Source organism: Oryctolagus cuniculus, chromosome 2 (genome assembly GCF_964237555.1).
Source record: "Oryctolagus cuniculus chromosome 2, mOryCun1.1, whole genome shotgun sequence".
NCBI lineage: Eukaryota > Metazoa > Chordata > Mammalia > Lagomorpha > Leporidae > Oryctolagus > Oryctolagus cuniculus.
The window spans coordinates 198,576,886-198,591,206 of NC_091433.1; the positions used below are offsets into that span (position 1 = coordinate 198,576,886).

General features: G+C 49.5%; 1 long non-coding RNA gene across 1 annotated transcript; it reads right to left on the minus strand.

The window, feature by feature from the left end:
* Window positions 1–7,960: 7,960 nt before the first annotated feature.
* Window positions 7,961–12,376, minus strand: LOC138848841 (uncharacterized). Its single transcript, XR_011386992.1, has 2 exons — window positions 9,520–12,376; window positions 7,961–8,201 (listed from the first exon to the last, which is right to left on the minus strand). It is a non-coding gene; the product is annotated as an uncharacterized lncRNA (long non-coding RNA).
* Between the last annotated feature and the right edge of the window lie 1,945 nt (window positions 12,377–14,321).

Here is a 14,321-nt window from a genome sequence, read left to right on the forward strand (position 1 = left end):
GCCCCCATGAAAAGCGCCACTGCCAGTCGCTGAAACGGAAGCTCAACAGGGGAATGAGGCGGAGGACGGAGAAGAGGGTCGGGCCGCGAAATAAAGGGCGTGCAGGCCTCAGGGGCACGGGGAGCGGCAGGAGCAGGAGGCTGGCGCAGCTTGACTGTGTGATCAGGTCTCGCGTGGCGTGACAGCGCGTGGGGAAGAGGAGCTTTGGAGGAAATGCTGAGACCTTCCCCACACTGCTGCTCGGTCCTGTCACAGAGACTCGTCCCAGGTAGCACAAACACTGCTGCAGCCCAGCGGACAGGCTGCTCCGCAGAGCACACAGGGAGAAGCCTTACCTCCCCCGGAGGAGCAAGGATCCCGCGAGCTGCAGTCGCACAGGGCAGCGGGAGCTGGACGCTGAAAGTGCCGGCTACCCGCGTCCTGTCCAGGGCAGGCACCTTCCCCAGGGGGCACGGTGAGCATGGAGCCCAGAGGCCTCACTGCCTGTAGGACGGCAGAGAAACACTTCCGGAAGAAACTGAATCGGGACAGAGGGAAGTCGAGGAAGGAGTACAAGCAAGAGAAGGCGCGAATGCAAGCAAACATGGCTGCACTAACACCATGTGCGTTCTACACCCTTGGAGGCTGGAAGCCTGCATCATCCCTCCTGCGTCTTCTCGGGTGACTGCTAGCTTGCACTGGGCTGTAAGGGGCAAGTCCACATAGCAGAATCTGGAGTCTGGGATCCCAATTCCCTGCAGAAGAAATGGTCGTGACATTAACAAGATGACACAGACGGAAGAAGTTTGGGAAACACCTGCTCAGAGGACGGGAAGAGGTGGGGAGAGAAACACAAAGCAAATAAAAATACAGAAGCGACATGGTCTGAATGACCCCTTTCTTTCTTTCTTTCTTTCTTTCTTTCTTTCTTTCTTTCTTTCTTTCTTTCTTTCTTTCTTTCTTTCTTTTTTACAGGCAGAGTGGACAGTGAGAGAGAGACAGAGAAAGGTCTTCCTTTTTTCCGTTGGTTCACCCTTCAATGGCTGCTGTGGCCAGTGCGCTGCGGCCAGTGCACCGCGCTGAACCGAAGCCAGGAGCCAGGTGCTTCTCCTGGTCTCCCATGCAGGTACAGGGCCCAAGGACTTGGGCCATCCTCCACTGCCTTCCCGGGCCATGGCAGAGAGCTGGACTGGAAGAGGAGCAACCGGGACAGAATCTGGTGCCCCGACCGGGACTAGAACCCGGGGTGCTGGCGTCACAGGCAGAGGATTAGCCTAGTGAGCCCCAGCGCTGGCCCCCATACATTCTTAATCTTGAAAACCAATAACTATTTCAGGGTAATATTGTATAAATGACTGTTATCTCTAAGTGCCAAATTCAAGATTTTTTCTCATTATGTGAACAAAGATATGGGCCTTTAAATATTTTACTAGACCACATGACCTGATGTTAGGCTTCTCAAATCAACAACATGGGGAGACTGCCGGAGACAAGGGTTTTGGTGCAGTCACTTGGCTGACTCCACAGACGTGCGGCTTCCCCGTCACCAGGTCCCTCCAGAGCACCAGGGCCCACATCAGACAGCGGCTCAGCCCAGGCCCCATCTCCGATGGTCTCACAGTTCAGGGTCTTCAGAGAGACCCCACCCACACAACACTCTAAAGGGAGGTGGTTGGCAAGATGCAGGGGGCAGATTTCCAGCAAGTTCCACCACACCGTCACTCATCTGACATCAACAGGGTGTATTTGCATCAACAAGCGGTGGGGGTCCCTGGGGCAGGGGCTGGGCAGGTTCTTCCCGGGCTGCTCTGCTCTGTGCCCCTCAAGTTCTCTTTCCGTGTTATTCTCACCGCCTGTTGTAGTCAATAGCACCTTTGTTAAACTGTCCCTCATTCAACCTGCTGTGTGGTTTCCGTCTCCTGATGGGGCAGTAAGAACGTCTATTCATAAAACATACCATTAAGAGACTAGAAATTCAAAACCAATGAGTGGCCGGCGCCGCAGCTCACTAGGCTAATCCTCTGCCTTGTGGCGCCGGCACACCAGGTTCTAGTCCCGGTCGGGGCGCCAGATTCTGTCCCGGTTGCCCCTCTTCCAGTCCAGCTCTCTGCTGTGGCCCGGGAGGGCAGTGGAGGATGGCCCAAGTCCTTGGGCCCTGCACCCCATGGGAGACCAGGAGAAGCACCTGGCTCCTGCCATTGGATCAGCGCGGTACGCTGGCCACGGTGGCCATTGGAGGGTGAACCAACGGCAAAGAAAGACCTTTCTCTCTGTCTCTCTCACTGTCCACTCTGCCTGTCAAAAAACAAAAACAAAAACAAACAAACAAAAAAACACACTGAGTGAGATAAGGTGTTTGTGATACACATATCCACCCACAAATCAGAATATCTAAAGAACTAACACAGATAATGGGGAATTTCTCATTTTCAAATTTATTTATTTGAAAAGGACAGAGAGACAGAAAGCAGAGCTCTCTCATCCTCTGGCTCGCTCTCCAAAAGCTTACAACAGCCAGTGCTGGGCCAAGCCAAGCAAGGAACAGGCAACTTGATCCAGGTTTCCTACAAGGGTGGCAGGGACCCAACACTGCTGCCTCCCAGGATGTACGACGCCCCTGCAGTAGGCCGGAATCAGGAGCACAGCTGAGGCTCAAGCCCAAGCGTGCAGTGTGGGGTCCAGGTCCTAACCAGCCTCTTAGCCACCTTCTAAAAGCCCACCCAATTCTGGCAATACGGGATACAGGTGTCCTAACTTAGCCATCTTTTTTTTTTTTTTTTTTTTTGACAGGCAGAGTGGACAGTGAGAGAGACAGAGAGAAAGGTCTTCCTTTTGCCATTGGTTCACCCTCCAATGGCCGCCATGGCTGGCACACTGCGGCCGGCACACCACGCTGATCCAAAGCCAGGAGCCAGGTGCTTCTCCTGGTCTCCCATGGGGTGCAGGGCCCAAGGACTTGGGCCATCCTCCACTGCCCTCCCGGGCCACAGCAGAGAGCTGGCCTGGAAGAGGTGCAACCAGGCAGAATCCAGCGCCCCGACCGGGACTAGAACCTGGTGTGCCGGCGCCTCAGGTGGAGGATTAGCCTATTGAGCCGCGGCGCCGGCCTAGCCATCTTCTTAAGCCCACCCAGTTCTGGCAATACGGGATACAGGTCCTAACCAGTCTCTTAACCCCTTCTAAAAGCCCACCCCAGTTCTGAGAAAGTGCTGGGTAGGGTAGTTCCCAGAGGAGGGCATCCAATGACTCAGTCACTTCTAAGAAAGTGCTCAACCTCATCATTTCCCAGGGAAATGCAAATGAAACACAGGCTGCCGCCAGACAGCACACACCACACACACACACACACACACTAGAATGACTTGGGAAATTGACACTACTGAGTTCTCACAAGGATAGCAAGCAACAAGAATCCTCAAGCACTGATTTGATGTCTAACCTGGCACAGATCCTTTGGCACGTGGTGTGCCAGCATCTGCTACAGCTGAACACAACCCTTTGGATCTAGTGATTCCACTTCCGGGCATCTGCTCCAGAGAACATGGACCTGTGTTCACCCAGGGGTATGTAGGGGAATGTCCACAGCAACATCACTGCAACAACCCAACCTGAACCACTTCGTCAAATGTATATGGAATGAACACGTGTGCTATCTCATATAGTGAAATATACAGAGAAATCAATAATAAAACATGCCAATGTTGACTTATTTATTTGAAAGAGAAACTGAGAGAAAGACAAAGAGATCTTCTATCTACTCTGGTTCTATCCACTCTGGTTCTACGCACTCTGGTTCACTCCTCAAATGCTTGCGACAGCAAGGGCTGGGCCAGGATGAAGTGAGGAGCCTGGAACTCCATCCAGGTCTCCCACTTGGGTGGCAGGGAATCAGCTTGATCCATCACCTTCTGCCTCCCAGGACGCATATTAGCATTAAACTGAATCAGAACCAGAGTAGCTGGGACTCAAACCCAGGCACTCTGATACGGAGTGTGGGCATCCCAAGTAGTGGCTTTACCTGTGCCAAACACCTGCCCCAATAACAAAGTATTGCTTTATGCAAGAACATCAGTGAATACCAGAAACTTACGTATCCATGGGAGGAACAAGCACAAAGCATGCACAAGTACCCTATGACGATGCACAGTAGCGTAGTGCTCCCTCTGACGGATCTGGAAGGGGCCAAGTAGACATTTCTTGAACACTGGTGGCTCCCTTTTTAATCTTAAACTGGGTGGTGATTCCACGGATGTGTTCATCAAGCTGTATATTTATAATTTGTGTCCTTTTTTGTCTGTGTTGTTTCTTTTTAATGATTTAATTTGTTTATTGAAAAGCAGAGCCAGAGAGAGCGAGAGAGAGAGAGAGAATCTTCTACCTGCTGGTTCACTCACCAGATGGTTGCAATGGCCAGGGCTGGGCCAGACCAAAGCCAGGAGACAGGAGCCTCCTCTAGGTCTCCCATGTGTGTGCAGGGGCCCAAGCACTTGGACCATCTTCCATTGCTTTCCCTGGAATATTAGCAGGGAGCTGAATGGGAAGTGGAGTAGCTGGGACTTGAACCAGTGCCCATGTGGGATGCTGGCATCACAGGTGGCAGCTTCACCTGCTACACCACAGCACTGGCCCCTGTCTATGCTGTTTTCTAACAAACAATAATAAACAGATAATTAAAAACAAACCTTTTATATTATGTAGCTGTGCAACCTTCGCTTCCCATCACACCCATCCCATGAAATTCGTATGATCTGAGTCTTTTGCTTCCATGAACTCACATTGGTGCCCCTTCTTCACTGGACTTCATCTTAAACTTCAAGCCTGGTTAATGCTTCATGTTTGCTTTGGTTCTCGGTTCCTAATATATCTCAAACACTTATATTGAAATATATCTTGATTTCAGATTGTGTAGCCCATGAATTAACTCCAACCCAATTTCATACACAGCCCGACGGCAAAAATCCCAGCTTAAATGATTCCTCACTCCACCTGTGCAGTGAGACACTCAGACAGCATTCTCTACCTGGCTTCATTTGGTGGTATAGTGACATCAGTTTGCAATGGCTACAGAAGGATACTTCCTTGTGATTATCTTCTGCACATTGCCACTATCCAATTCAATAAGAAAACAGAGATGACTAATTCTCTTTTTCCATCCCTGAGGATATCCTAGTCTATTTTGGACACTGCCAAGCAAAATAGAGCATGAGAAGCATTACAATGAGGTGCCGTGAGAGTAAAGAGAAGAGGTATCTAACCCGTGATAAGTTGCCAAGGATGACAATGACTGGGCTGAGTCTTGCTGGATGAGAAAGTATCATATGTAGAAACGTCAGGTGACAGAGCACTTTGGGCAGAGAGAAATTCAACAGTAAAGGCAAGGTTGAAATAAAGCGATTTAATGTCTGCTTCTTTATCTCTAGAGGCCAGTAATGGTGCTATGCATTACAGACTTACTAAAATGCACCACTCATCCAGTCAACCAACTGATCATCCAATGAACAAGTCATCCACTCAAACAACAAAACAACCATCCATCCAACCAACTAAACAACTAACCATTCAACCAACCAACCAACTACTACAAAAACAAAATCAGAAAAAATGTATCATACTAGGTCTCTTAGGATGATTCAAAATATTCCCATGTGTTTGTAAAGATTTCTATAGACCTTAACTTATCCTTAAAATCCCTATCTGGCATTGGACTTGAGAACTGGCTCAGGGTAGCTAGGATATTCTGCATCCCAACTCAAGTATGGTGATTGTTTGACACGTAGGTCTCCATAAAACAGTAATGTACACATATTGCATGCATGTAGTTATAAAGATATTAAGTGTTTGTTACATAATTCTCAAAAATAGGAATAAATACCTGATACTCTTTAAAATAAATTTTGAATAAAAATTTATTTTACCACAAAATGCTGGTGGTAGTTTTTTCAACACTCTTCATGAGTTGTAATGGATGTACTTCTCTCTGGGGGAGTATTGATCATGGTTGGGGCAATGCAAGAATGGCACGTGTTTGACATTTCACTTAGGTTACGTCTGTGCATCTGTGTGGTGAAAAGGCAGTGCTGTGAGAGTACAAACTGAGGAAGGTATTTCCAGTGTCCAGGAGTTTGGTTTGTTCCATTTTTCTGTGAACTTAAAACTTCTCTAAATAATGAAGTCTATTTAACAAAATAAACTCAAGCTTAGCTGAACTATGATTTGCCACTTAAAATGCGTGTACTTACAACATGAGTGCTGGTGACTATCTTGATGTCTTACACACTAAGCAGGGTGGGAGTGAGGCAGTGGAGATGCAGGTCAGAGCCTCACCCACTGCCATCTTTGCAGCATCACGTCACGGAGCTTGCCTCTGTGCAATTTTTGTGCCGTCGTGGTGCAGGGTTGCCATCAAACAGATGCCCTTTAGTGCAAGTTCTGAGCATTTTTTATTTTTATTAGTAGTGTGACATTTAACAATGGTCTCACAAAATCCCTAAAAAATTAACAGTGAGTCCTCATGGGCTGGTATACGCCATTTCCAGCAAACACTGATTGCAGACCTTGGCACAATGCTCCTCTGTATACCTCTTTGTCTAACCTGAGGTTATGGCCATTTTATAGATGAGCAAAATCTACAGCTATAAAGAGATGTGTGAAGAAACACTGCGTTTTATAGGTAGTGGCCTCTTAACACCTAGCCCATTCCTACTTCCTTAACATTACTTCACAAAAAAAAAAAAAAAAAAGATAGGCTGTACAGTGACCTTCAGAAGCTCACAACTTTGATAATATCCACACAAACTATATGTGAATAGTTGGCAAAAGTGTACTGGGCATGACTTACCTGTTCAGAAGCATGATGCTATGTTGCCCCATGAAACATGTTTAACCTCCTTGTTTCGCTGTGTTCAAATTCCTGAGCATAATGTTTCCAAACAGTTGATAGTGCCTGTGCAATGTCCTTGGAAACATGGAAGGCACAATCAAACCCTCACAAGCACAGAGCAAAGCACAGGTCAAGGTGGGTGTTTCAGTGCTTCATGGTTGAGTCTGCCTGCTTGAGGGCCTTGCACCAAGAGAGAGCAAGGAAGTGTCCACTCCGTTGTTCCTACATGGCCTGTCCTGGAGGCAGAGCTGAGGAAGCAGGAATGTCCCTCTCAACTGGATCCCCATCTGTCATCCTTGTTTATCTTCAAAGGAAATCAGCCTCCTGATCAGGGCAGGAGACTCAGAGCTGCTGTGGCTCAAGGAAGCTCCAGGGCATCACGTGCTCTCTTCACTGGTAATAGCTATGCAGTCCAGGTAGGAAAAGGGATGCACCCTGGCGCTTGATTGCTTAAGGCTTAGTGTTTCACTTATGCTGAAAAGGGACAACTGGCCCAAAACAGAAAAAACGAGATGATGCCTTAGAAGCTTTCCAGCCAGCACCCTCTGTTCTGTGCAGGTGGATCCTACAACCAGGTGTAGAAGAGGTGCAGGGACGCGCATGACAGAGGACAGAAAGGCCGCAGCGCTGAGAAAGTTCAGCTTCCTCCTACTCTGCCTCTCACTGGCTGCACACTGGCCACATTCTCGCCCCTGCTGATCCAGGAACTCACTTGTGTTGTGAGTTTAACAAAGACCGCGGACATGGAGTCCCTGCCATGCAGTTAACACCCAACAAACACAAGCCCCTTCTGTGCGCCAGGATGGCCAGAGCGATCTCTCACCATGACACGCTGTCTCCTTTGGCTGTCTTTCCACAGGTGAGCCCTTAAACCAAACTGTTTCAACTCTGACCCATTAGACTTGCTGGCACCTGGCTCATTGCTTGGCATAGATTATTTCCTCAGCAAAACAAACAACAAACGGATTTTCAAAACAGATATTGTAGATATACATTTCAGTGTCAGAAATTATGTTCATGGCTCATTAATAAGCATACAAACCATATACTCAATATTCTGTTGGATTTATGATTCATAATTACTCAGCTTCCCACTGTAGGACACTTTTTAAAAAAAGACTTATTTTATTTATTTGAAAGACAGAGTTACAGAGAGAGGTAGAGACAGAGTGAGAGAGAAAAAGGTCTTCCACCTGCTGGTTCACTCCTCAAATGGCCGCAACAGCCAGAGCTGGACCAACCCGAAGCCAGGTGACTGGAGCCTCCTCCAGGTCTTCCACATGGATGCAGGGGTCCAAGGACTTGGGCCATCCTCCACTGCTTTCCAGGCGATAGTAGAGAGCTGGATCAGAGTGGAGCAGCCAGGACTCGAACCAGCACTCACATGGGATGCCAGCACAGCACATGGCAGCTTTACGCATTACGCCACAGCGTCAGCCCCACACTGTTTAGATTTTTTTTCACAGTTATGAACACAAATGTCATAGCTTACCTTTATGGGCATGTTGAGTCTCTTATCTGATATTTGTACATGGGTGCATTTCTAAGAAAAGATTTTTGAGCCAAATCATGTACCTGTGGGTAACTGGATTCTGAAAGTTTTTGAGATAATTGCTTTTAGATATGATCACTCAGTATACTCTGATTTCTCTTCAGAGCATATAAATCTTTTGCCTTTTAACTGTGGTAACTCAGTAACTTCAATGTGTTAAGACATTTTTTTCTCCTAATTTTTAAGGATAAGAGCTCTCTGTGACTACATACTAAATTGTTACATATGTCAGATCTGTTCTTATACTTTCAACTACTTTCCATGATCAGGTAACCTTTTCTAGCTATACTAAAATAGCCTTTTAATTGCTGTAGATTTACACATTTTAATAATGATTTTATAATATTTTATACAATAATAACATTATATTTATATATCGATAATATATAATTAATTACATATTAATAAATAATAAAGTGTTTTATTTATATTTTAATAGGGCAAATAATCCCTTTTAAACTTTTATGTAACATTTATTTTAAAAAAAATTTTGTTGTTCTTTGAGACACACATATACATGGTGAGGGGAGGAGGAGAGAAAGAGAGAGTGAGCTACCATCCTCTGGTTCAGTCCTCAAATGCCCACAACACCCAGGGTTGGGCCAGGCTGAAGCTGGGAGCCAAGAACACAATCCAAGTCTTTCATGTGGGTGGCAGGGACCCAACTTCTCAGTCCATCACTGCTGCCTCCTTGGGTGTGCATCACTGAAGGAGCTGGAGGGGGGCCCTGAATTCTGGGGCACAGGCATCTTAACTGCTAGGTCTAATGTCAGCCCCATAACTTATTTATCCTCCAATTAATTGTAGGAATATTTTGAATATTTTATGTACTTGAAATATTTAAAGTATGCAGATACTTAAATTTATAAATTAACTGGGGGAGAAATAGTATGTTTATGATAGTTCTATTAGATAACATAAAGTATGATTCCATATAGCCATGTGCTCATTTATTTTCCTGAGTTAACAGCTTTCTTTAAGTAGACTTTGCTCCTCTTGCTAATTTCACCCCATGTAATTTGTATGTAACCCTTGAATTTTCTACCTGTGCTAGTCACTTCCTGTTGCTGTAACAAAATCTCTAAAGGAAGAGGTTCCTGGAACTCACAGTTTTGAGGATGAACATCTGATGGGGCCATCTGCATTTGCATGGCTTCTGGGGAGGGCCTGTGGCATCATGGGGAGATGCCTGTGAGGAAGACGGCACGTGGAGACAGGAAACCAGAGAGAGCAGGAGCCTGTCTCGCTCTGCTACAAATCCCCTCTTGGGAACTAACTGGGGTCCCAGGAGAACTCTGTTAGTCCCTCCCAAGGGCAGTGCCCCAGTGGCCCCATGACCTGGCGTGAAGCCCCATGTGTTAAAGGCTTCCCCACTCCCAGGACAGCCACAGGGAGGCCCAAGCTGCCCACACACGGACCCCTAGCCAAGCTGAAACCACACCCAGCCAGAGCATGTGAGGCACGTTCCCTTGCCATGGCCTACTTGCTTCCCAGGTTCTTTCTCTCATGCTGACGGCAAGAAGCGTGCTGTGCCCGACACAGGATGGAGGTGGAGAGCATCAGGACTTACAGCTGCTGCTCGAGCGTCTTCTGGTCGTCTTGGTTTTGTAGATGCATTGTGTATCAGCGTTTCTTCTGCTACGTGGCTTTCTGTCCTGTGCTGAGAGCTTCCGTCCACTGTCGGTTCACAGTGATCTGGGAGGGTGTGGATTTGACTCTCTGCATTTCCTCTGCTGCATGGCACCCTGAGCTTCTTGCACAGGTGAGTCTATAGCATTCATCAAATTCATGCAACTCCCAGTCACTTTTCTTTCTGGACAATGTGTTTGTGCTGCCTCTCACTTTTTTTTTTCAGCCTCTCTCTCCCAGGCGGTGACCCAGGTCCTGAGTTCACTCCTCTTTTCTTCTGCAGGACCTCATCTGCTGCTGATTCCACGTTGTGATTTCGCTGTCATCAAGCGCTGTCACTTTCATCTCTGGAAGTCCCATTAGGTTGTTTTAATTTTTATGATGGTAGAAGAAATGACATAAAACTTGCCATTTTAACCCTTTAAATGTACAGCCCTGTGGCATTCGCACCTTCGAGGTGGTGTGTTTTAGAGGATTGTCTTCTTGACTCCACACCCAGGAAGGATGAAGGCCTCCAGCTCTTGCCCTCAGGCCAAGGTGACCAACACCTGCCCCTGCCTCCATGCCTTCTGCTACTCCGGATACCACACACGATCGTGCTCTCACAGTATCTGCCCTCCTGGGTATAACTTACTTCACTGAGCATTGTGTTTTCTTCTCATCCGTGTTGAAGCACATTGCAGAATGTCCGTCCTTTTAAAGACTGAGTCATATTCTATGATACAGAGAGGCCGTGTTCTGTTCATGCATTCATCTGGCAATGGACATCTGAATTGCTTCCCACTGTCTGCTGTTGGGCACCACATGGTGGCTGACGTGCGCGTACCGGTGAGGACATCTGCCTAACCTTGCTTTCAGCTAGGAGCCCAGAGAGGCTGTGGTGGGCCCCATGGAGTGCCCGAGGAAGCACGGTCCTGGTTTGCACAGCGCCACCTCACTTCCCCACCGCAGTCCAGCCTCTGCCTCTTGCTGCCACTTGTCTGTCTGGAATCCCCATCCCAGTGGGCGTGAGGTGCATTTCTTTGTGCTTCTAACACTGATGATGCCAACCACCTTTACGAGGGATTACTGGCCATTTGTGTATATATAAATTTTTTGCCCATTTCTTAATTACATTGTTCCCTTCATTGCTGCATTGTGAAACCCTTCCTACACGATGAATACTAATCGTATCAGATACATGATCCCCAAGTATTTTTCCCGTATGTGAGTTATCCTTTCCTTCTGCTGACAATGTCCTGTGCACAGTCTTCTTACACTTGTACGTCCTTGCTCACGATGCTCGTTTTCCTTTAAACACCGGAGTGTATTTACAATGTCTGTCATGGCTGAGTCTAGTGTTTCCATTCCATCTGTGACTCCTCTCTCTGCGCCTCCTGGCCTGCACCACAAGCTGCAGCTTGTCTATCCGTCCAGTTGTATTTGATTGGCTGCCAGTCGCCGTGAATGCTTCCGATTCCTTCCATTAAGGAATGCTTATGCTCGGTTCAGCAGAGTGCTATACGCCTTCACTGTTTTTTAAGGTTCCTAGAGTGGGCTCCGCGGAGTCTGTATACTAGGCCGTTAGCTGAACTGGAGGCTCTGACCCTTCTGCGTCTTCACTGATGGTCCCAATGGTCCCACCAGGTCTCTGTCCTGGGGCCGGATGCAATCCAAAGGCCCCCTCTCCCTTTGACCTCACAGTTGCCTAGCAGTTGTTGCCTTGCGTTGACATGAACTGGGCAGTAGTTTCAAGGAGTGTGCTCTAGCGCTGTCTCTGAACCGTTATCTCTGTGCACTCCTCCCAGACACAGCTGCCTCCTGCCCTTGCCCGACCACCACCCTCACTAGGCCAGTCTCTAGCCTTCTCTAGGCAGTCTAGAGTATGTCCCCAGGCAGAAGTTCATGGTGATGTGCGTGTGTGAACCAGCTTCCATGTGTAACTGTCAAGGGGTGGGATACAATGGAAACACAAATAATAATATGCATGCAAATACAAGGGCAGGGGTTTGACCTAGCAGTTAAGATTCCACTTGGGACACATGGATCCAATATCAGTGTCTGGTTTGGAGTCCTGGTTTGGCTCCTGATTCCAGCTTTCTGTTCATGGCAACCCTGGGAGGCAACAATGTCTCAAGTACTTGCTATCCACGGGGGAAAACTGGATTGGGTTCCTGGCTCCTGACTCCAGCCTGGCTCATTCCAGGATGCTTCCGCACAGCAGGTAGGAGATCTCCCTCTGTCTGTTGCTGTCTCCCAGGGAGAGAGCCAGCAGGGTACTGGATCGAAGTGAAGCAGTTGGGTCACAAACCAGCGGCCATAGAGGATGCTGGCGTCACAGGCGGTGGCATCACCCACTAGCCCACAATGCTGGCCCCACTTTACTTCGTGCTGACCCACAGGCCTTCAACACCATCACCTGCAGACAACTAAGGGCAACCCCAGCCAGCTCCTGAGGCCCAGACACACTCTGCAGAACAGGCAAGGAGGGAAAACAGAAAAGAAGGAGAAAGGAGAGAAGAGTCAGAAATGAGTCTGGTGCGTGCGCTGGGCCTTGAACTCCACTGCGGATTTCTTCTGGCCAAGGTGTTTTGCAGCTGCTGTCTCTGAGACCGTCACTGTCCATTCTTCCACTTCCTGAGGCCCACAGAGGCATACACCGGTCAGTACCAGCCACAGTTTGAGAGGACCAGTAAAAGTAAGAACGCATGGGTCCTTGTGCACAAATTGCGAGTCATTTCCAGAAGGTACCACCAGAGCACGAAGCCTGGCTAGAGCCCGGCCGGTGCCCTACAGGAGCCACAGGCCTTGGGCTGCTCTCTGCGGACTGCGGCCCCCGGACCCCGCAGGGAGGCTGCCCTTAGGGTTTAGGGGCTCTTCCTCCAGCTTTTCTCAGTCAAGCCCCCTCCCCTCAGGAAGAGCCGGGGTGGGGGTGGGGGGAAAGCAGCCGCGGGCGCCTTGCGACAGGCTGACCGCGCCGGGCCCCTGGCCCCGCCGGTCCTCAGTAAGCAGCTGAGGTGCCGAGCCCGAGCGCTGTGCAGAGGCTGCTGTCTCCATGTGGGCTCTGCTGGTCCCTGGGGCTCCGCGGGCCTCGGGGAGACCTCGCAATGACAGCGCTGAGCTCAGCTCCAGGGGCTGTGCCGGAACAAGAACGCCCCGCGGACGTGAGGCGGGCAGGGCGCACGGCTCGGCGCCCCAGCCCTGAGGACACGCCGTCACAGCCCCCACGGGCCGCCGGTCTGTCCGCGGCGCCTCTCACGCGGCGTCAGCTCTCCGGTCCGGTAGGTCGGGAGCGCACGTGCGCGACCCGCGCGCTGGCGCGCACCGCGGTGGGGACGCACACAGACGCATGCGCACATGCGTCCACCGCCCGGGCCGCGGGACTGCCCCCGCACAACCTGGCGGCTTGTCACGGACGGAGGAGCCACGTGGAGCTTGTCCCAGGACCTGGCATCCCCGCTTCACCGCTGCTCTTCTGTGGGCTACAGTGCGGTGCGCCCCTCGCTGCATTGTCAGGCCGGAGCAGCCATGAGCTGTGCATGCTGGGGATTGTAGGCCACACCCCGCCTATCCGGCGCGGCGCATGCTGGGAATCGTAGTTCATCTTCCCAGGCAGGAGAAGCCTGGCCGCAGGGCATGCTGGGGATTGTACGCTCTCTAGCGCTGGCAAGCACGGCCCTGGTGCGGTGCATACTGGGGACTGTAGTTCACAGGCTTCCGTCACAGGCGGAGCAGCCTTGCGCAGCGCATGCTGGGGCTTGGAGCAGTACCTGGGCACCATCTTTGCGTTCGCTTAGGGTGGTGTCCACTCAGGTTCGCAGGCATGCAGTCAGACAACTTGCACCCCACCCCACTGTCTTGTTAAGGATCTGAGAAACCAAGCTGACCAAGGTCCATGCACATAACTGTGTATGAAGTAACACCTTGACAGGAGGGACTCCATTTTGGAGAACCTGAGACTCCATTCTGGGCAGGCACTCCCCTCCTCCCGCACCGTGAGACTCTGGCCTGAAACTATGATCTAAAGCAGTCGGACAATAGCAGTCCACACATCACACCTGGCAGAGCACAGAGACTCCCCCCCCCCCCCCCAGCATGATCGCTCAAGCTTGGAAGTGGATAGGCTGCACCTGGGTTAATGATAAAAACGTAATTTGTCCTACATATGACTAAAACCAATATTTGGATTAATGTCAAGATTATAATTGAGATTGTTAAGATTGTAAGTGGTATGGTCAAGACTATAATTGATACTAGCTTTGCATAGGTTTTAGGTCAGCTTGACCCCAATAACCATGTAGT